The sequence below is a fragment of the Mustelus asterias genome, chromosome X (genome assembly GCF_964213995.1).
Source record: "Mustelus asterias chromosome X, sMusAst1.hap1.1, whole genome shotgun sequence".
NCBI lineage: Eukaryota > Metazoa > Chordata > Chondrichthyes > Carcharhiniformes > Triakidae > Mustelus > Mustelus asterias.
Window position 1 is genome coordinate 14,711,937 of NC_135834.1, and position 20,887 is coordinate 14,732,823.

General features: G+C 43.8%; 1 protein-coding gene across 3 annotated transcripts in view; it reads left to right on the forward strand.

The window, feature by feature from the left end:
* The first annotated feature begins 2,220 nt into the window (after positions 1-2,220).
* LOC144482003 (polypeptide N-acetylgalactosaminyltransferase 6-like) overlaps positions 2,221-20,887 on the forward strand; it is a 70,431-nt gene continuing 51,764 nt past the window's right edge. Inside the window, exons 1-2 of one of the 3 annotated variants that reach the window (XM_078201245.1) lie at positions 2,221-2,401; positions 2,594-2,661. The gene's annotated coding sequence lies outside the window, so the exon portion shown is untranslated. Of the gene's footprint in view, positions 2,402-2,593; positions 2,662-13,500; positions 13,766-20,887 lie in introns of those variants that run through there. The other 2 variants (XM_078201246.1, XM_078201247.1) reach the window with 2 other exon arrangements.

Sequence of the window (20,887 nt, forward strand, 5' to 3'; positions counted from 1 at the left end):
ACAGATGCTGTCAGACCTGCTGGGATTTTCCAGCATTTTCTGTTTATGTTTCAGATCCCAGCATCCGCATCCTGCTTTTGCTTTTATCATAGAAACATGTCATTTGGACCACCCAGTCCATGTTGGTATTTATCCTCCATATGGGCAATCTCCTAATGTCGTTTATCCACTTTGTTCCCCAAACTCCTTACTCCCTTTTCCTTCAACTCCCTATCTAAACTATTCTTAAAGGTTGTCATTGTTCTTACTTCAATCACTACTTCTGGCAATGCATTCTTCAACCTCAGAATCTGCTGCATAAAAACATTTGTCAACTCGAGTAACTTATTTGATTTGATATCTATGCCACCTTGTTCTGGGCCCTTCAAATCAAGGGAAATGTTGAATCTTTGACCTCTATTTTCTGAATTGTTGCAGAGCAAGTACAAGAATCAATGAATTAGCTTAACATTATTTCAATACAAGTATTTCCTGTTTACCAATTCTCTACAACACGTCCATTATTTTACCTTCAGAAATTTGCTACACCCACTTGATTTAGTGGGTAGGAAGCAATTAACAGTGGGTAGGTCAACTTCACTGTGGTGATTATGGAAACAATGCCTGAAAGATCACACACCTGAACCAATACTTAGAAAACTCTGGCAACCACAGGGTCCTAATGCTTGTCCAGTTCGGTTGGCTCCAACAGCTGCCACTTATTGAGGATTTCCCCTGTGTGTCACCTGGAAGAAAATCAGAAAGCCACAGGTTCACAAATCGTACTGAAGAAATTATCAAGTGCTTAAAGTGGCTGCCAATATTTGTTCTCTGTGAAGTCAGCAGAGAGGGGAAAAATAGGACTTCAGCATCAAGAGTTTAAAAAGACCTGCAACTGCTGGAATTCACACATAATTCCAATTTCAACATGAACTCTTTGAAAACAAAACATTGATCCCAGATCACCCATCCAATATTCAGCGTTTGTGTACCCCAACCAAGAGGAAGAAGTTCTCCTACTGTTCTGGCCAATATTCCCCTCTCATCTCATCAGATTAAATATTTTAGTTATCTCACTATGTTTTTCACTCTCTCCTTTCCTTCTCCCTTATGTACTCTATGAATGGTATGTTTTTGTCTGTATAGTGCACAAGAAACAATATTAAAGTTTATTTATTAGGACGGCACGGTAGCACAGTGGTTAGCACTGCTGCTTAACAGCGCCAGGGACCCAGATTTGATTCCTGGCTCGGGTCACTGTCTGTGTGGAGTTTGTACGCTCTCCCCGTGTCTGCGTGGGTATCTTCCGGGTGCTCCGGTTTCCTCCCACAATCTGAAAGATGTGCTGGTTAAGTGCATTGACCCGAACAGGCACTGTGGCAACTAGGGGAATTTCACAGTAACTTCATTGCAGTGTTAATGTAAGCCTCACTTGTGATCAATAAGTAAATAAACTTTATAAACAAGTAGGTTTACATTAACACTACAATGAAGTTACCGTGAAAATCCCCTAGTTACCACACTCCAGTGCCTGTTTGGGTACACTGAGGGAGAATTTAGCATAGCCAGTATAGCTAACCAGCACATCTTTTGGGATTGTGGGAGGAAACTGGAGCACCCAGAAGAAACCCACACAGACTTCGGGAGAACATACAGACTCTGCACCGACAGTGACCCAAGCCGGGAATTGAACCCAGGTCCCTGGTGCTGTGAGGCAGCAGTGCTAACCACTGTGCCACAGCCCAATACATGCAGCAATAATAAATCAATTCAAATCTAATTCTATTTGTGGGACTTCAGGATTTACAAAATAGCTGCAACATTCAATCAGTAACAGTTGCCCTTCAAAGAAAGCCAATGGATGTAAAGTACCTTGGGAGAGAGACTTCAGAAGGTGCTAAATGAATTCCAATTCTTTCTTTGAAAAGGCTGAATGGAATTACATTGGCAAATTTCAGACTTAACATTGTCCTCAATGTTGGCTGTCCTGTCACCCAATTATGAATTGGACCTTACCACAAACAAACGTTACTGTATTATTTTGTACACGTCTATCTCATTATTTTCCATTTGGCTGAAGGCGGGTGGGAGAGAGCTTTCTTTGAGAAAAAGTGCTTTTGAAATCGTGAGCTTCCTCTTCTGAGGGAGGGATTGTTAGGGCGCTAGGACCCGACAGAATCTGTAAGCAGCTCTACACCTGCTACAACGGTTTGAGACGCTGCAGTGTGTGTCTCACTCTGTCTCCGTTGAGTTAGTGTTCAGGAGAGGTTCAGCCCCATTACTTAGGACGTCTAAGATTAGTAGTTTTGGTTGCTTGCCCTTTCCAAATGCTGGTGAATTGTTTGTAAAACGGCTCCAGGATGAGGACAGTCTGAAGTTTTCTACACTTCCTACATTTGCTGCTCTTCCGCTCGGATCTAAGGTACTTTTAGCCGCTGGTCTCCTTTCGATTTCAGATAGATGGCTGGGTAAATGGGAGCCAATTTGTAACAAGGGATATTTTCAAAGTTCTAAGCGGAGGGTAAAGTGAAACTGAATTGTGATTGACTCAAGAAATTGACACACAGGGTACGTGTGAAACTTTTAAAAAAACAATTCTATGTCTTGTTTTGAGGAAGGGGACATTGGCATTTCAGGGGGAAATGCCTTGTCATTTCCGCGACGGGTGACACTTACTCCTCGGTAAGTCTCTCTTTCTCATGAAGTTTTCTGAGTGACATTTTAGGGAATCTCTGTGTGTTGGCTTTAAGGAAAAGTTAACTCTCTTGGAGTTGATGTTTAGGTTTTGCAGTTGCGTTTGTGTTTCCTGTGGCTTGCAGATAACGATGCCACATGTGTGACTTTGATGCAGCGAGATTGAAATGCTCAAAGCTTTCTGTATTGGGTGTGTGGAATTGACTGGAGACTCTCGAAGGGCTGCTCCTTTTGAATAATTTAATGCTTTGGAGTATCTGTTAAACCAGTTTAGATGATTTCAGGTGAGTAAGATGGAAACTTGTGTTTTTTTTTAAACTAGAGTTTGATGGTTTTACTCTGAATTCTTGGCTTTGCTCGTTTGAAGAGAGACCATATACATGTGTCCCCTTTTTAAAAATGCAATGTTTTGTATAGTTGAGCTAAAACTAATAATGGGCATGGTGGCACTGTTCTGAAGCTCTAGGTTCCAAATATACCTAGATTAAAATAATTTTAAGTATTTGAATGTCCATAAATGACTAAATTGGTTTGCTTTCCGAGCATCTTAAGTTAGCTGCTATCAGCTGGCGTCAGCATTGCCTCTGGGTTAAGGAGGGAGAAATTAAGTTCTGACTCCTCTACTATCCAGGACATTAAGTGAGGACAAGATCAGGTTTCGTGTGTAGAAATAGATCAGTATAAGCAGCAATAACAACTTACCAAATTATCTTTGTAAACATGTTATCAAAACTTGTATTTACTCAAAAAAGTGTTCAAGTATTGCACATATCGAGTTATGTAGGGAAAAAAGGGCTATTTTGTCCATAGCAAGATACTGCAGATAGTGACAATAGTCTGTTTTCATGGGCATAGCTGGGGGTATATTGGCCAGGGCAATGCCCTGTTCTTCAAACTAGGCCATGGGATCTTTAACATTCACCTGAACACACGGACAAAACCATGTTTTAATGCCTCACCAAAAGACATCACCTCTGACAATGTAATGCCTCTGTTGTACACAGGTGTGCCGGACTAGGTAATGTTGCATCCGGAAGTGGATTTGAGCCAACATTCTTCCTTCTGACCCAGAAGTCCTAAAAAGAGGCCAACTAAAGTTAGTTGACTTGTTTTCTTTCCTCTTCCCACAAAGCATGATAAATTGCCCCACTAACGAGTTTGTGGTGACAAATGCACGCTTGCTGATACCATAAATGTTTGGCCCAGCCAACCTGTTATCTTGGGTGTGGAGAACAAATTCCATATTCTACGTGTATGAGACTTCATATCCATTTGTTACTGGTTAGATTAAGAATCCTACACTTGTCAATCTATGACACAATGGAAAGGTATTACAAAGTTACTTTCAGAAGTAACTATGACTTTTATGGGATCCTTATTTTGAAAAATGAAGATACAATTTTCATGTATTGGTGTTTCATCATGGTAATTAATTGTGTGTTTTATTGTGGTAATTAATCGTGATAGTAATTCAAACACTTGTGTGATACGAGGACATTTTTCGATTAATGTTGAACTTTCCCTAGAAAGTGGCAAGTTATTTAAATTCAGTTTTCTGTGCAGATGGATTCTGATTTACAAAGAAGCTTCGGGAAAAACTTGCAAAGCAGTGAAGTCCATGCATTGAGAGATACTACTCATGGAATATCTGCTGATGCATTAAAATACCTAACACCTTATTAGAGCATTACAAGTTACACTATTCAATCATTGCTTCTTGGAAGTTGTGTAACTAGACATGTTGACCATTCTTTGCGAAGGAACATGCCACAAGTGGTAGCAATGCGGTTCATGACTAGTGAATCTATTTTTTGGTGAGGGAGGAATGTTAACTAGGGGCATTCCTTGATCATTGTATAGTGCCATGAATATCTACTGGCGCAAGCAGGAGACTTTCTCCAACATGTGGCACGGTGGCACAGTGGTTAGCACTGCTGCCCCACAGCTCCAGGGACTTGGGTTCAATTCCCGGCCTTGGGTCACTGTCTGTGTGGAGTTTGCACATTCTCCCCGTGTCTGCATGGGTTTCCTCCGGGTGCTCCAGTTTCCTCCCACAGTCCAAAGATGTGCGGGTTAGGTTGATTGGCCATGCTAAGTTGCCCCTTAGTGTCCTGGGATGTGTAGGTTAGAGGGATTAGTGGGGTAAATGTGTGGGGTAGTGGGGGTAAGGCCTAGGTGGGATTGTGGTCGGTGCAGACTCGATGGGCCGAATGGCCACCTCCTGCACTGTAGGGTTTCTATGATTGATTCACTCTGTATAGTGCTTGCAAGGTGTCAGGTTTTGTAAATCCCCTGCAAAACTGGTGCCTTTTGCTCTTCCCTTGGCCAGGGCTGACAATTAGCCCTAATCCTGGGGGAAAACGTGTATGATGCCCATTTGTTTCTCTTGTCTATCGCAAAATGTAACAATCCGAGGACCAGTTTGGACAAGTTGACTGACGGGTGACATTTCTCCTGTTGGTCAACAGTTGGTGGCCACTTGGCTTTGAAGAAAGGGGGGTAAAAAGACACAGTGCAGTATGCTTGTAGCCCCTGGTGAATTATGTCAAGCTGAATCATCAATGTGAATGCGGGCAATGTTTTTTTAAAATCAGTTCATTGTTCTTGAATGAATTATGGAGAGATTAATATTTGCAAAATTATGGAATAAAATCTAAATAGGGTGCCTGACTTTGTGTTCACATTCACTGTGAATGGAGGAGAAAGCTCCATTGGCTTTTGCTACCAAATAAACCTGTTGGACTTTAACCTGGTGTTGTTAAAACTCTTGCTGTGTTTACCCCAGTCCAACGCCGGCATCTCCACACCATTATAATCCAGCAGGTAGAAAAGAACCAGTTGTACTGCCACCAAAAGAGAAAATGCTGGAAAATCTCAGCAGGTCTGGCAGCATCTGTAAGGAGGGAAAGGAGCTGACGTTTCGAGTCTAGATGACCCTTTGTCAAAGTTGTACTGCCACATGTTCAGGTACATCGTGACAACAATTAGAACTTAAGTGGATGTGCATTGCACTAATTTCCATCAATTGTTTTTGCATGATGAAGGCTGGTCTCCTGTCTGTGACACTTCTTGAAGGGTGGGTTCCTTTTAACTGTAACTGAACTACTCATTGAAGAGCTACTGAAATGGACCATGAATTTTTGAACAAATGATTGAAGTTACTATACTTGATCTGCAGATTTATTCTTGCCTCTGCATGGTTTTACTACTTGTAATAAATTTCTGTTAGTTTAGCCTGATCTACATGATTTGTCAGCATGGTGTCTTCCTGTAACTTCCTGTAACCCACAGTCCAAAGATGTGTGGGTTAGGTTGATTGGCCAGGTTAAAAATTGCCCCTTAGAATTCTGAGATGCGTAGGTTAGAAGGATTAGCGGGTAAATATGTGGGGGTAGGGCCTGGGTGGGATTGTGGTCGGTGCAGACTCGATGGGCCGAATGGCCTCCTTCTGCACTGTAGGGTTCTATGTTTCCTACTACTTTGTCAAGATCAGGAGTACATTGTGCCTGTCCCAATAGTCAACCTGTGGCACAATATTTCAGTTATTTCACACATCGGGTCAAGTTCCAGTTCGGAGAAAGCATGAGGTTGTCCAGGGGAAGCTAACTTTTGTAGAGAAAGTGAAAAGAGTACTGGAACATACTTTGAATTGAAATGCTGCATCAACCCCAAGCACTTGATTACACCCCATGAGATAGGTAGAGTTACTCCCCGAGCATTATGATTCCAGAAGGTTCAGGAGGAAATTGTGCCAAAATGTCATCGTGCACAGCATGTTGTGCCAGCATACACTATACCGTCATGTGTCAAAAAATAAGTACTGGCCCATATTTCTCCACACAACAAATTCTCACCCAAGAGATCATAGAATCCCTACAGTGCAGAAGAGGCCAGTCAGCCTGTCGAGTCTACACCGACCACAATCCCACCCTGGCCCTATCTCCATAACCCCACATATTTACCCTACCTAGTCCCCCTGACACTAGGGGACAATTTAGCATGACCAATCAACCTATCTTTGGAGTGTGGGAGGAAACCAGAGCACCCAGAGGAAATCCACGCAGACATGGGGAGAATGTGCAAACTCTACACATAGTCACCCAAGGCCGGAACTGAACCGGGGTCCCGGGTGCTGTGAGGCAGCAGTGCTAACCACTGTGCCACCGTGCCGCCTGATTGTGGAGGATAATAGAGTGATGGCACACAGATACTACTGTAAGGATAGTGGCAGGGCCTACATATAGACCTCCTCTTTTAAAGGCTTCATAGCAAATGTCTTCAATTTCTCCAATACAGATACTGAAATGACAGCACCGAGGCAGGGTTTCTGACGTGCACAATTTGGGGCAACGTAGAAGAGGCTTTTACTCTGTATCAAACCTGGGTTGTACCTGTGCGAGGGGTGTTTCCGTTTACCAGCTCCAACACCTTTCATCCAGAGCAAAACATTCAAGTATAAAAGAAGCTGTTTTTTTTTCCCCCCCCATTTAATAAAGGTTTTAAAATGACTCAGAACTGGCTTTGAATGTGTCTTTTGAGAAGACATACGGTGTCATTTTTTTTTTGAAAAAGCAGCAGTGGGAGCACAGTGGGTGTTGTGAAAGCTTAACTGAAGAATGAGATCATAGACTGAATCCTACAATCAAACTGCCTCTCAATTACAACCCACTATATAACCACACAGCCATTGCAGCTACACAGTTGTACCGTCAGGAGTTTACACTCCCAAGTTGCTTTTTAAAAAACATTTTAAAAATTGAAAGGTTTTCGAATTATCCCTGCTCCAACTTTACTTTCAGCTGTTGAATCCAACGTGACATTAGGTTCAAACTCAGCTAACTGTTGGTTTTATCTCACAACCCTAATGTTTTACCTTTGTGCTACCTTCAGGGGAAAAAAACAATCTCCACACCTTGCCACCCAGTTTCAGAAAACTTACTTCTGTCCAGTGACTGGTCACAAACTCTGAACATCGCTTCACTAACTATCAAAATATATTGGTACTTAAAAATGCAGTCTGAAAGGGAAAAGCAGAATTTGTGTTTTTAATATGTTGGGGGGGGGGGGAAGCCACGATGAGGAAGAATGCCAAGGGGCCCCGAATGTCTATCTTACTTGGAGCCCAACAAACTCCCCCTTTGCCCTTTTTTCCCCACCCGCCCAATACATACAGCAGCACGCTTTGAGTCATAAATCTGAGGAGCATGAGGTACCAGTCTGGTACTCAATTAATCAAACTGTTCCAGTTCCAATTACTTTTTGTAGCGAGGGACCAGAGATGAAAGGAACTTGGCCCTAGCCAAAAGAGATTTGACTCTATTAGATTTGGATCCCTCAGGTGGGACAGTTATTACAGGTAAAAGCTCTGACTGTTTCTCAAAGTGACAGATAGTAAATTCAATTTGATATTTTCCATTTGTCCTGATGGGACTAGGACTTTCCTACACAAGCAGAGTCGCTTTGATTTGAATTAGGTGTTTGCACTCAAAACAAGATTTGTTTATCCCACCTGTCTTTACCCGAAGGCAATTCCAGTTTTATATCTGTCTCATTCTAACAAAAGCTGCTTTTTTTCAAAATTGAAACTGAATGGGAAGTGGGGTTTATCACTGCTCTGATCCAGAATGCACTCACCTTTTGAGCCAAGGGTTTGGATGAGCTGCTAAGCTTTTGGCAGTTCCATAACCAGCCTCTTAATCAGCTTCCTCTGCACTGCCCTTTAGTCATGATGTGGAGATGCCGGCGTTGGACTGGGGTGAACACAGTAAGAAGTCTCACAACACCAGGTTAAAGTCCAACAGGTTTATTTGGTAGCAAATACCATAAGCTTTCGGAGCGCTGCTCCTTCGTCACATTTCCACTCCATCTGACGAAGGAGCAGCGCTCCGAAAGCTTATGGTATTTGCTACCAAATAAACCTGTTGGACTTTAACCTAGTGTTGTGAGACTTCTTGCTCTGCTCTTTAGTGACAGCACAGCAAGATTGGGATTTTGGTGTGTAGAAAAATTGGCATGAGTCTATGGTTTTCTATTCAGATACAGCAAGTTGTTACACCAGAATTGGGTATTGTCACAGTCAGTGCTTTGAATGATGCACAAATGTCATTACACCCATTTTGATGTAACCTGCCCCACAGGAAAGGACATCATGTGAGTGAGGCATTTATTTCTGTTTTTCTAGGTCTAAAATGTTATTGATGGAAAACATGTATTCTTTTATTTGTTGTTATTGGTCATGCTCTAGGGAAGAATGATCATAATATGATAGAATTTTACTTTCAGTCTGAGGGTGGGAAATGTGGGTCTGCAACTAATGGCATAAACAAAAGCAATTACAAAGGTATGAAGATGGAGTTGGCTAAAATAGGTTTAAAAGATAAGATGGCAGATACGCAGGTACAGACACTTAAGGAGATGATTTATAACTTTCATCAAAGATGTGCTCCATTTGAGAAAGAGAAACTCTACAAGAAGGATGAATCATCTGTGGATAGCCTAGGAAGTTAAGGATGGTATGAAATTGAAAGAAAAGGCGTACAAGTGTTGTTTAAGATTGGTGGTAGACCAGAAGATTGGGAGCATTTTAGAAACCAGCAAAGGACAACTTAACAAAAAAATGAAGGGAGAAATTAGAATATGAGGGTAAACGAGCAAATATTTATATAGAAAAAACAACAGCAAGGATTTCTCAGTATATAAAGAGTAGCTGACGTAAGTATTGGTCCCTTAGCGGATAAGACTGAGGAATTAATAATGGGAAACAAGGAAATGGCAGCAACTTTGAGCAAGTGTTTTGTATCTGTCTGCATGGTAGAAGATACTACAAGTGTCCCAATAATTATAGAAAATCAAAAGGGAGAGAGGAACTTGAAACGATCACTGTTAGAGGAAAAGTACTTGGGAAAACTATTGGGCCTAAAAGCTGACCAAGTCCCTTGGACCTGATGGGCTGCACTAGAAGTGGCTACAGAGATGGCGGATGGATTGGTTGTAATCTTCCAGAGTATAAAATCATGAGGGGCACAGATCAGCTAGATAGTTAATATCTTTTCCCAAAGGTAGGGGAGTCTAAAACTAGAGGGCATTGGTTTAAGGTGAGTGGGGAGCGATACAGAAGTGTCCAGAGGGGCAATTTTTTCTCTCACAAGGTGGTGAGTGTCTGGAACAAGCTGTCAGCGGTGGTAGTAGAGGCGGGTACAATTTTGTCTTTTGAAAAGCATTTGGATAGTTACATGGGTACAGAGGGATATGGGCCAAATGCGGGCAATTGGGATTAGCTTAGGGGTTTTAAAAAAGAAAGGGCAGCATGGACAAGCTGGGCCAAAGGGCCTGTTTCCATGCTGTAAACCTCTGACTCTATAGGGAACTTTGGAAAGGTCCATGTGGATTGGAAAACTGCAAATGTTACACTGCTATATAAGGAAGGAGGGAGGCGGAAAGCAGGAAACTCTAGGCCAATTAGCATTTTTCCGATGACACATGTTAAGCTAAAATCCATTCTTAAGGAAAATAATAGGGCATTTAGGAAATCATCATGCAATCAAGCAGAATCAAAGTGGTTTTATGAAAGGAAAATAGTATTTGACAAATTTATTAGAACTCTCTAGGATGTAACAAGCAGAGTGATTAAAGGGAAACCAGTAGATGTAGTGGAGTGGCACAGTGGTTAGCACTGCTGTCTCACATCACCAGGGACCTGGGTTCGATTCCCGGCTTGGGTCGCTGTTTGTGCGGAGTCTGCACGTTCTCCCCATGTTTGTGTGGGTTTCCTCCCACAGTCCGAAAGACGTGCTGGTTAGGTGCATTGGCCATGCTAAATTCTCCCTCAGTGTACCCGAACAGGCGTCGGAGTGTGGTGACTAGGAGATTTTCAGTAATTTCATTGCAGTGTTAATGTAAACCTACTTGTGACGCTAATAAATAAACTTTTTATCTGGATTTCCGAAAAGCATTTGGTAAAACTACCACAGAAAAGATTACGGAACAAGATAAAAGTTCATGGTAAATATATTCATGTGATTAGAGGATGAACTAACTAACAGGATGGCCAATTAATAGTCAGAATAAGTGGACCATTTTTAGGTTGGCAAACTGTAACTAGTGGGATCCATCAGACACTAGTGCTGAGGCCTTGGCTATTTACAATCTATAAAAACTTTCGATGAAGGGACAAAGTAGCAAAATTCGCTGATGATGCAACGATAGATGGGAAAGCAAGTTGTGAGGAGCAGAGTCTGTAAAGGGATGTCGATGGGATAAGTGAGTGGGCAAACATTTGGCAGATGGAGTATAATGTGAGGGGTATATGAAGAACAGTGCATTGAGCTAAGGCCAACAAATTTAGCCCAATACTGAGGCTTGGGTAGTGGCTGCATTCTGAGGCATGACTTTGAAAGCTGCTTGCATGTTACTCTTGTGGTTTTATGAAATCATTTCCTGTCTCTTTTTTTGCTGCCAACTACTGATCCTGCAGGCAGCTTTAGCAACATGACCAAAAGACACATTAAAACTCCAGTGGGGTAAAACCAGGCTGTGTAACATTTACTGTATCAATGCGCTGGTAAGACATTTCCTTGCAATTTCTTCTGACCCTGACATTAACTGGCATTGGGCACTCTCAGGAATTTGAATCAAATATGTTGCTCATATCACACGTTGAACAATCTCCAGAGAGAATGATGCAGAATATTAAGATTGCATCCATGGATGTCAGGAAAAATTTGCTGAAAGCCTTTGGCATTATTAGTTTTAATGGCAAACATACAATGTGATTCTGAGGCCCCTTTTCAGTGTAGGTTGGATGTCAAAACCAGGCTAAAGTGATTATCCCAAATGCTTCCATCAGGTTCCTAGCTCCTATTTAATGACACCAATAAGCTCAATCTGTTCTCCTGTGAGTGTGGTGTAAGAAAACCACACAACTTCACTGTCACAGTGGTTGGCACTGCTGCTGTCAGGGACCCGGCTTCAATTCCGGCCTTGGGTCACTGTCTGTGCGGAGTTTGTATATTCTCCCCGTGTCTGAGGGAGTTTCCTCCGAGTGCCCTGGTTTCCTCCCACACTCCAAAAATGTGTAGGTTAGGTGGATTGGCCATGCTAAATTGTCCCTTAGTGTCCAAAGATGTGCAGGTTAGGATTAGTGGGGTTACGAGGATGGGGCCTGGTTGGGATGCTCTGTCTGAGAGTTGGTGCAGACTCAATGGGCTGAATGGCCTCCTTCTGCACTGTAGGGATTTTATGATTTACCAAATAGATGCATGTATTCATCCTGAAGGTTTTTTTTAAAAAAAACCTTCATGTACAACATTGCCAAGTGGGCGAAGGACAGGGAACTGGTGCAGGAGGTGCTAAGTTAATGGCTATTTTACAGTGCAATAAAATGAACCTCTCCTCTAGCACTGCCATCTTGTGGTTCCACTCCTCTACCTGCATGATCACCTCCAGTGTACCCAAAGGTTCCATTCATGCTCCCCTCCTGTTCCTTATGGATGTGGTTCCCCACATAGCTACACCGGCAATACCCAAATTCAACTCCCTACAGCCGCATGGGGTTCCATAACCTTTGCTGTACTCCACGATTGCCTGTCTGACATCATATCATAGAGGAATCATAGAATCCCTACATTGCAAAAGGAGGCCATTCGGCCCATTGAGTCTGCACCGACCACAATCCCACTCAGGCCCTATTCCCCATAATCCTGCATATTTACCCTGCTATTCCCCCCCCTGACACTAGGGTCAATTTTACTATGGCCAATCAAACTAACCTGCACATCTTTGGACTGTGGGAGGAAACCGGAGCACCTGGAGGAAACCCACGCAGACACGGGGAGAACGTGCAAACTCCACACAGACAGTGACCCGAGGCCGGAATCGAACCCGGGTCCCTGGCGCTGTGAGGCAGCAGTGCTAACCACTGTGCCACCCATATGTGGATGATGCAAACTTGTTTGCCATTCAATATTGGCAAAACCAAAGCCGTTCTGTTCAACCCCTACCAGGAACTGTATCAAGCCCCTGGCCTCATCCCTCTTCTGCTGATGGTACATGGACTCAATCTGATGCTGAGAAAGCTGTCTCAAATCTAGTTCACCACTAAGGCCGTTTACTTTTTACTCTAGCCTGTCAGAGTTGATACTTTGGAACAGCATGCCATCATTGATATCTATAAAGGACATTGACTTTGGTTCTTAAGGTTTCAGTTGCCATTTCACCTAAATTATGGAAGGAAGCATGAACTGGAACCATTATCTAGGCAAACTTAGTAGCCATTTTGGGCCTCCCTCAAAATGCTTCCAGCATTGAGGTGATGGCCCGGTTCACCGGCATTTGCTTTTGGCCATTCAGGAAGGAATGTTGGCCAAAATGCAAGGAGAAATCTTTTCTTTTCAAATAATCCAGTGGAACCTTTTAAGGTTCACCTGAATCACAAGAATAGACGAATGAGGGATGACCCCTCTGAGTTAGGACTCCAGCACTGAAAATCTGCATCCAGATCCTGTGTTTTTTGAGTTCTGTTACTTAGTGTGGGTTCAGGCCTGACATTTCTACATTGGATCAATTTATGCAGAAGCTATTTCTTGGTAGAGTGTGTGCTTGGACCCTGTTTATAATGCGACTCAGTGTTTGCTGTGAACTTGTGTTTGCACATTTACCATTATCCTGGTTTCAATGCTGGGTCACAGTTGAATGTGCATGACAAAGCCCATGGAAATGAAGAATAGGCTGAGTTTTGGATAGCTGCACACACACACACAACTTCCGATCAGATGAATAAGTTGATGGATGTTAACTGCAGCTCACTAACCTTGCATGTTTGCTCTCCAGCAGGTGGTGGTGAGGGTTATCCCAGTTTCTGCATAGCACCTGAAAGGACCCTGTTAAAGTCGACCTTTTGATCGTGCAGCTTTTCCCCTCTTCCAACAGGGGAAGAGTATGATCTCCACATAGCAACTACTCACGGTGAAAAGATGGAATTGAGCTTATTCTGTGGGGAATCACGAAGGCCTCAGTTCCCTTGTTCAGTGTTGCAGTGTCCCCAAGACTGGTTCTGAAGCAAGACAATGACAGTAGTGCAAAATGCTAACTGCAGGTGACTAAATGTATTCCTGATGGATAATGGACACTTGTTAGGCCTGTGGCACAGCGGTTAGCACTGCTGCCTCACAGCACCCAGGAGCTGGGTTCGATTCCGGCCTTGGGTCACTGTCAGTGTGGAGTTTGCACTTTCTCCCCGTGTCTGCGTGGGTTTCCTCCGGGCGCTCCGGTTTCCTCCCACAGTCCAAAGATGTGCGGGTTAGGTGAATTAGCCATGATAAATGCATGGGGTTACGGGGATGGGGCAGAGGGGAGGCCGTGGGTAAGATGCTTTTTCAGAGGGTTGGTGCAGACTCGATGGGCTGAGTGGCCTCTTTCTGCACAGTCGGGATTCTATAGTCTTTCTGTGGTATTGTATGAGTGAATATAATTTGTTTTCCACTAAATTAGTGCATAAGGCTGACATGGTGTCACCACAACCACATTTGTCACTAGTCAGTGATTTCTGTTGGGCCGCACTGGTTTAAAAAGTGTCCCTTAAGCAGAGCACTGAGTAATTTTGCTGTGTTACGACAGAAATGCTTGAAGCATTTGTAAGTGGGACTTCCTTGTTCTGAGATTATTATTCCAGTTGCTCAAGAGTTCCTAGCTCTGACACGCCTTCCACTTGTCAAACTAAAGTGCAAAACTGCCACGTATAAGGTTGTTTGCATGACATCACCTGTAGACAAAAGGTGTGTGGGGAAAACTTACAACGATTAATTCTGAACCCTGATACTGGAGGGAAAGGATAGCTGTTTGGTGAGAATCTGGTAAGTGGGTAAATTCCACTCTATTCCCCAAAGTTTAAAACAGTACGCCATTTGATGGTAAGTTTAATAAGATACATAAAAGGGTGGCACAGTGGTTAGCACTGTTGCCTCTCAGCACCAGGGACACGGGTTCAATTCCTGCCTTGGGTCACTGTCTGTGTGGAGTTAGTACATTCTCCCCGTGCCTGTGTGGGTTTCCTCCGGGTGCTCTGGTTTCCTCCCACAGTCTGAAAGATGCGCAGGTTAGGTGCATTGGCCATGCTAAATTGCCCCTTAGTGTCAGGGGGACTAGTTAGGGCGGATGCATGTGGTTGTGGGGATAGGGCCTGGATGGGATTGTGGTCGGTGCAGACTCGATGGGCCGAATGGCCTCCTCCTGCACTATAGGATTCTATTCTATTCTTAAAAAGTACTAAATTAAGTAATGATTTAAAATGCACATTAAGGGGAGCAGGACAGGTGATGTGTCAAGGCTGCAAAATGTGGGAGCTCCTGAATATCAGTGTGATCCAGGGCAAACACATCTGCAGTAAGTGTTCGCAGCTCGAGGAACTTCAGTTCCGTGTCGTTGACCTGGAGGCTGAGTTGCGGACACTGCGACACATCAGGGAGGGAGAGTGTTACCTGGGCACTTTTGTCTCAGGGTGCGGCCATAGCCCTTAGGATAGGTTCTTCTGGTTTGGAAAGTAGTCAGGGGCAAGAGGGTGTGACTGCTGCTGAGGCAGATAAAGAGACCCAGAAGGCAGGAGTGTCAGTCTCTGCAATTGTCCAACAGGTTTGAGGTTCTTTTGGCTTGTTCAGATCAGCTGACTGACCGTGGCACCTTGGTACAGGAAACTATTCCGGTTGGGGAGCACACAAGAATATAGTGATAGGGGACAGCCTGGCGAGGGGCACTGACACTTCAGAGAGAGTCCAGTTCACTGTGGTGCCTACACAGTGCCAAGGTGGGCCATCTACCCAGGGCTGGAGAGGAACTTGCAGTGGGTGCAGAAGGATCCTGTGGTTGTGGTGGTCCATGTAGGATCCATGTGACCAATGAGAAAGGAGGTTCTGCATGGTCAGTGAGAGGAGCAAGGCACCAGATTAAGAAGCAGAGCCTCGAGGGTAATAATTTCCCGATTATTACCTGAATTGAGGGGAGGTTCAGTTAATTAATAATGGTATAGCGCATTAGAGAGGGATGACCTAAAAGTTCAGGAAGCCATTTGGATTAATGATAAAGGCAAGAATTTGATTGTGGGAGTGGTGTACAGGCTGCCTAATGTATGGGACGGACTAATAAGAGAAGAGATAATGGGGACCTGTCAGGTACAGTGATAATCATAGATTTTAATCTGCATCTAGATTGGAGGGCAAAGTTGGCGTCAATGAGGAGTTCATGTTTTCGAGAGATTGTCACATTCGGTCAGGTTGTACTAGACCTGGTATTATGCAACAAGTCCCTACAGTGCAGAAGGAGGCCATTCGGCCCATTGAGTCTGCACTGACCACAATCCCTCCCAGGCCCTACCCCCACATATTTTACCCACTAATCCCTCTAACCTATGCATCTCAGGACTCTAAGGGGCAATTTTTAACCTGGCCAATCAACCTAACCCGCACATCTTTGGACTGTGGGAGGAAACCGGAGCACCCGGAGGAAACCCACGCAGACACGAGGAGAATGTGCAAACTCCACACAGACAGTGACCCGAGCCGGGAATCGAACCCGGGACCCTGGAGCTGTGAAGCAGCAGTGCTTTTTGAAGGGATATTTATGAATCCACAGAATGGACCCACTCCGATGAGGAAGAAACATTCCTTGGGGAGGACCCATTATTCATGGTTAACTAAACAAAGTTAAAGACAATATTAAACTTAAATAAAAAGAGCATTTTTTGCAAAGATGAGTGGCAGGTCAGAAGATTGTCATTCTTTGCTCTTTATATTCTTTCCAAAAAAAATGATAAGGAGTGCAAAAGAATGAGAGAAAGTTAGTCAGTAATATAAAGACAGACAGGGCGGCATGGTAGCACAGTGGTTAGCACTGCTGCTTCACAGCTCCAGGGACCTGGGTTCGATTCCCGGCTTGGGTCACTGTCTGTGTGGAGTTTGCACATTCTCCTCGTGTCTGCGTGGGTTTCCTCCGGGTGCTCCGGTCTCCTCCCACAGTCCAAAGATGTGCGGGTTAGGTTGATTGGCCATGCTAAAATTGTCCCTTAGTGTCCTGAGATGTGTAGATTAGAGGGATTAGTGGGTAAAATATGTAGGGATATGGGGGTAGGGCCTGGGTGGGATTGTGGTCGGTGCAGACTCGATGGGCCGAATGGCCTCTTTCTGTACTGTAGGGATTCTATGATTTCTATGAGTATGAGTTTCTATTGATTTTTAAAAAAAAATTAACAAAATGGAGTGTTGATCCTATAGAAAGCATGTCACAGGAATTGGTAATCAGGGCTATGGCAGATTAATTAAACAGGTATTTTACATCCGTCTTCACCAGAGAAGACACCAGTAACATCCCAGAAATAGCTGTAAATCAGGAAGTGGAAGGGAGGAAGGAGCTTTGAAAAATTACAATCAGCCTGGAAGTGGTGTTGAGAAAATTGTTGAACCTGCAGGCTGTCAAATCCCTGGGTCTGGATGGATTTCGCCCTAAGGTCTTGAAAGAAGTATCTAGTGAGATAATTGATGTAAATAAAGGCAAAATACTGCGGATGCTGGAATCTGAAACAGAAAATGCTGGAATCTCAGCCAGTCTGGGGAGAGAGAACAGAGCCAACGTTTTGAGTCTGGATGACCCTTTGTCAGAGCTCTAACGAAGGGTCATCCAGCTGCTGAGATTTTCCAGCATTTTTCGAAATAGTTGATGTGTTGGTTTTAGTTTTCCAAAATTCCCTAGATTTGGGAAAGATTCCATTAGATTGGAAGATCATAGAAACCCTACAGAAATCATAGAAACCCTACAGTGCAGAAGGAGGCCATTCGGCCCATCGAGTCTGCACCGACCACAATCCCACCCAGGCCCTACCCCCACATATTTACCCGCTAATCCCTCTAACGTACGCATCTCAGGATTCTAAGGGGAAATTTTTAACATGGCCAATCAACCTAACCCGCACATCTTTGGACTGTGGGAGGAAACCGGAGCACCCGGAGGAAACCCACGCAGACACGAGGAGAATGTGCAAACTCCACACAGACAGTGACCCGAGCCGGGAATCGAACCCGGGACCCTGGAGCTGTGAAGCAGCAGTGCTAACCACTGCGCTACCGTGCCGCCCTATATAGCAAATATAATCCTTTTTTTTCAAAAGGGGAGAGGCAGGAAGGTACAGGCCAATTAGCCTAGCATTTGCAATAGGAAGCCATGTTAGAAGCCATTATTAAAGATGTTCTACAGGCCACTTTGAAAAATTCAAGGCAATCAGGCAGAGTCAACATGGTTTAGTGAAAGGGAAATCATGTTTAATTAATTTACTGGGAGTCCTTTTTGAAGAAGTCACATATGTTGTGGATAGAAGGGAACCGATGGAGGTACTTGGTACACCTAGATTTCCAGAAGGCATTTGATAAGGTGCCACATCAAAGGCTACTTGCAGAAAAGAAAAGTTCATGGTGTAGGGAGTAACATATTGGCATGGATTGAAGATTGGCTGGCTAATGGGAAACAGCTCTGACGAAGAGTTATCCAGACTCGAAACGTTGGCTCTATTCTCTCTCCACAGATACTGTCAGACCTGCTGAGATTTCCCAGCATTCTCTGTTTTTTGTAATGGGAAACCAAGTGGGCATGAACAGGTCTTTTTCCGGTTGGAAGGGTGTGACGAGTGGGGGTGCCACAGGGATCAATTTTTTAACAACTTGTATAAATGACTTGGATGAAGGGACTGAAGGTATGGTTGCTAAATTTGCTGATGACACGACGGGTAGGAAAATAAATTGTGAAGAGGACACGAGGCTATGAATGCACATAGGTTAAATGAGTGGGCAAAAATCTGGCAAATGGAGTATAATGTGGGCAAATGTGAAATTTTGGCAGGAGGAATAAGAAAAGAAGCATATTATCTAAATGGTGAGTGATTGCAGAGCTCGGAGGTGCAGAGGGATCTGGGTGTCTGAGTGCATGAATCACAAAAGGCTAGTATGCAGGGACAGCAAATAATTAGGAAAGCCAATAGGATATTATTGTTTATTGTGAGGGGAATTGAACACAAAGTAGGGAGGTTATGCTTCAGTTGTACAGGGCATAGGTTAGATCACTCTAAGGTATTGTCTACAGTACTGGTCCTCTTATTTAAGGAAAGATGTAAATAAATGCATTAGAAATAATTTGGAGAAGGCTAACTGGACTAATGCCAGGAATGAGCGAGTTGTCTTATGAGGAAAGGTTGGAGAGATTAGTTCAGAAGAGGAAGAGGTGACTGGATCAAAACCTTTCAGATCCTGAGGGGTATTGACAGGGGGGATGTAGATGTTTGCTTGTCAAAGAATTCAGAACTCGGGGTCACTGTTTAACAATAAGGGGTTGCTCATTTAAGACCGAGATAAGGAGAAATGTTTTCTCCAAGGGCCATGAGTCTCTGGGACACTTCCTCAAAAGGCACTGGAAATCTTTGAATATTTTTAAGGCGGAGGTGGATAGACTCTTGATTTAACAAGAGGGTGAAAGGTTATCGGAGGTGGGCAGGATTGTGGGGTTGAAGTTGCAATCAGATTAGCCATGATTTTATTGAATGGTGGAGGGGCTGAGTGGCCTACTCCTGACATCGAGTTATTCAGACTCAACGTTGTCTCTATTCTCTCCCCACAGAGGCTGCCAGACCTGCTGAGATTTTCCAGCACTTTCTGTTTTTGTTTCAGATTCCAGCATCCGCAGTATTTTGCTTTTATATTTGGCCGACTCCTGTGTATGAGTATTCAGGATGTGGGCATCGCTGGCAGGGCCAGCATTTATTGTCCATCCCTAATTGCCCTTGAGAAGGTGGTAGTGGGCTGTCTTCTCAAACTGCTGCGGTCCATGTGGTGTAGGTACACCCACAGTGCTGTTAGGATAGGAGTTCCAGGATTTTGACCCAGCGACAGTGTAGGAGTGGCTTGGAGGGGATCTTCCAGATGACGGTGGCTACTATATCTCCATTTCCGTATATTTATAATCAAGACCATTACACAGTCTTTAAATGACTGTGCCAGAGGTGGCCCATACTCCTGTCAAAATAGATGAAGTGGTGCCAATGGCCCCAGTGGCACGCCAGCTGGCTCAGCAGGTAACACTTTCATTCCCTTGTTAACACCATTGTGAATCAGGATGAGGTCTTGGTTTCTACAGGCCAGGGTCATGTGCTTTTATTTGTGTGTTGATAGTCTGAGTAATTTTCCCTCTGATGTAGGGAAGTTCCATGTCCAGAACGCGTAAGGCACAAATTCACCAGCTTGGCACATGCAAACTTATAGACATGCGCTTGTTCATTCCACCCAGGGGCATAAACTGGGCAGAATCAAGAGCTGAAATGAATGGAAGCAATCCTAAGCACAGCATCATGCTTCATTATTGTATTAAGACTGTTGGCCTGAGTCAGCCTAGTAAATGGCCCGTCGGAATACAACTTGACCTTCAGTAGGTTCTCGATTCGGGACTGGCAGCTCTGGGTGGCTCACCTGGTTGATGTGTAATGCAATGTTCTGGGCCAGCCATCCAAATGTCCAGTGCAATTTTTGCTTTAAAAGTTTTGCTTTTTACTTTGTGTTGGGGGAGGGGAACGGAAGTGAGTGAAGGGGATCAACGTTTTTTTCCTCTGATAGGAAACCAGTATACGTGGACAGCAAGCTTATAAGATGGTGCTTTAAAGGAACCAATTCACCTTTAAATGGAAGAAATGTAGGTGCAGCCTGTGTGTCGGTATTTCCCAACCTTCAAACACTTAATGAATAATTTTAGATCTCAGCACTGCCTTATTGTTTTGTGTATACAGTTTTAAATGAGTTTTGCAGTAGATTATCTGATGGTCATTAAGGTTAGATGAGCTCTCATAAGTGCCCAATACAGTTGAATTTTTATCCTCCGCCTTTTATTTAAAATAATCAATTCTATTTTACACGATGTGTACTGTGAAGTCCCTAAAGCTTTACGCAGCTGAGAGATGCTGCAGAGTACTGCATGGGGGGTGAAGGAGGGGGAAAGTTGAATTAGGAAGCTAGTCACCTCTTGTAGAACATGTAGAAGCTACAGCACAAACAGGCCCTTCGGCCCACAAGTTGCGCCGAATTTCCTTACCTTCTAGGCTCATCTATAACCCTCTATCTTACTAACCTCCATGAACCTATCCAATAGCCTCTTAAAAGACTCAATCGAATCCGCTTCCACCACCACTACCGGCAGCCGA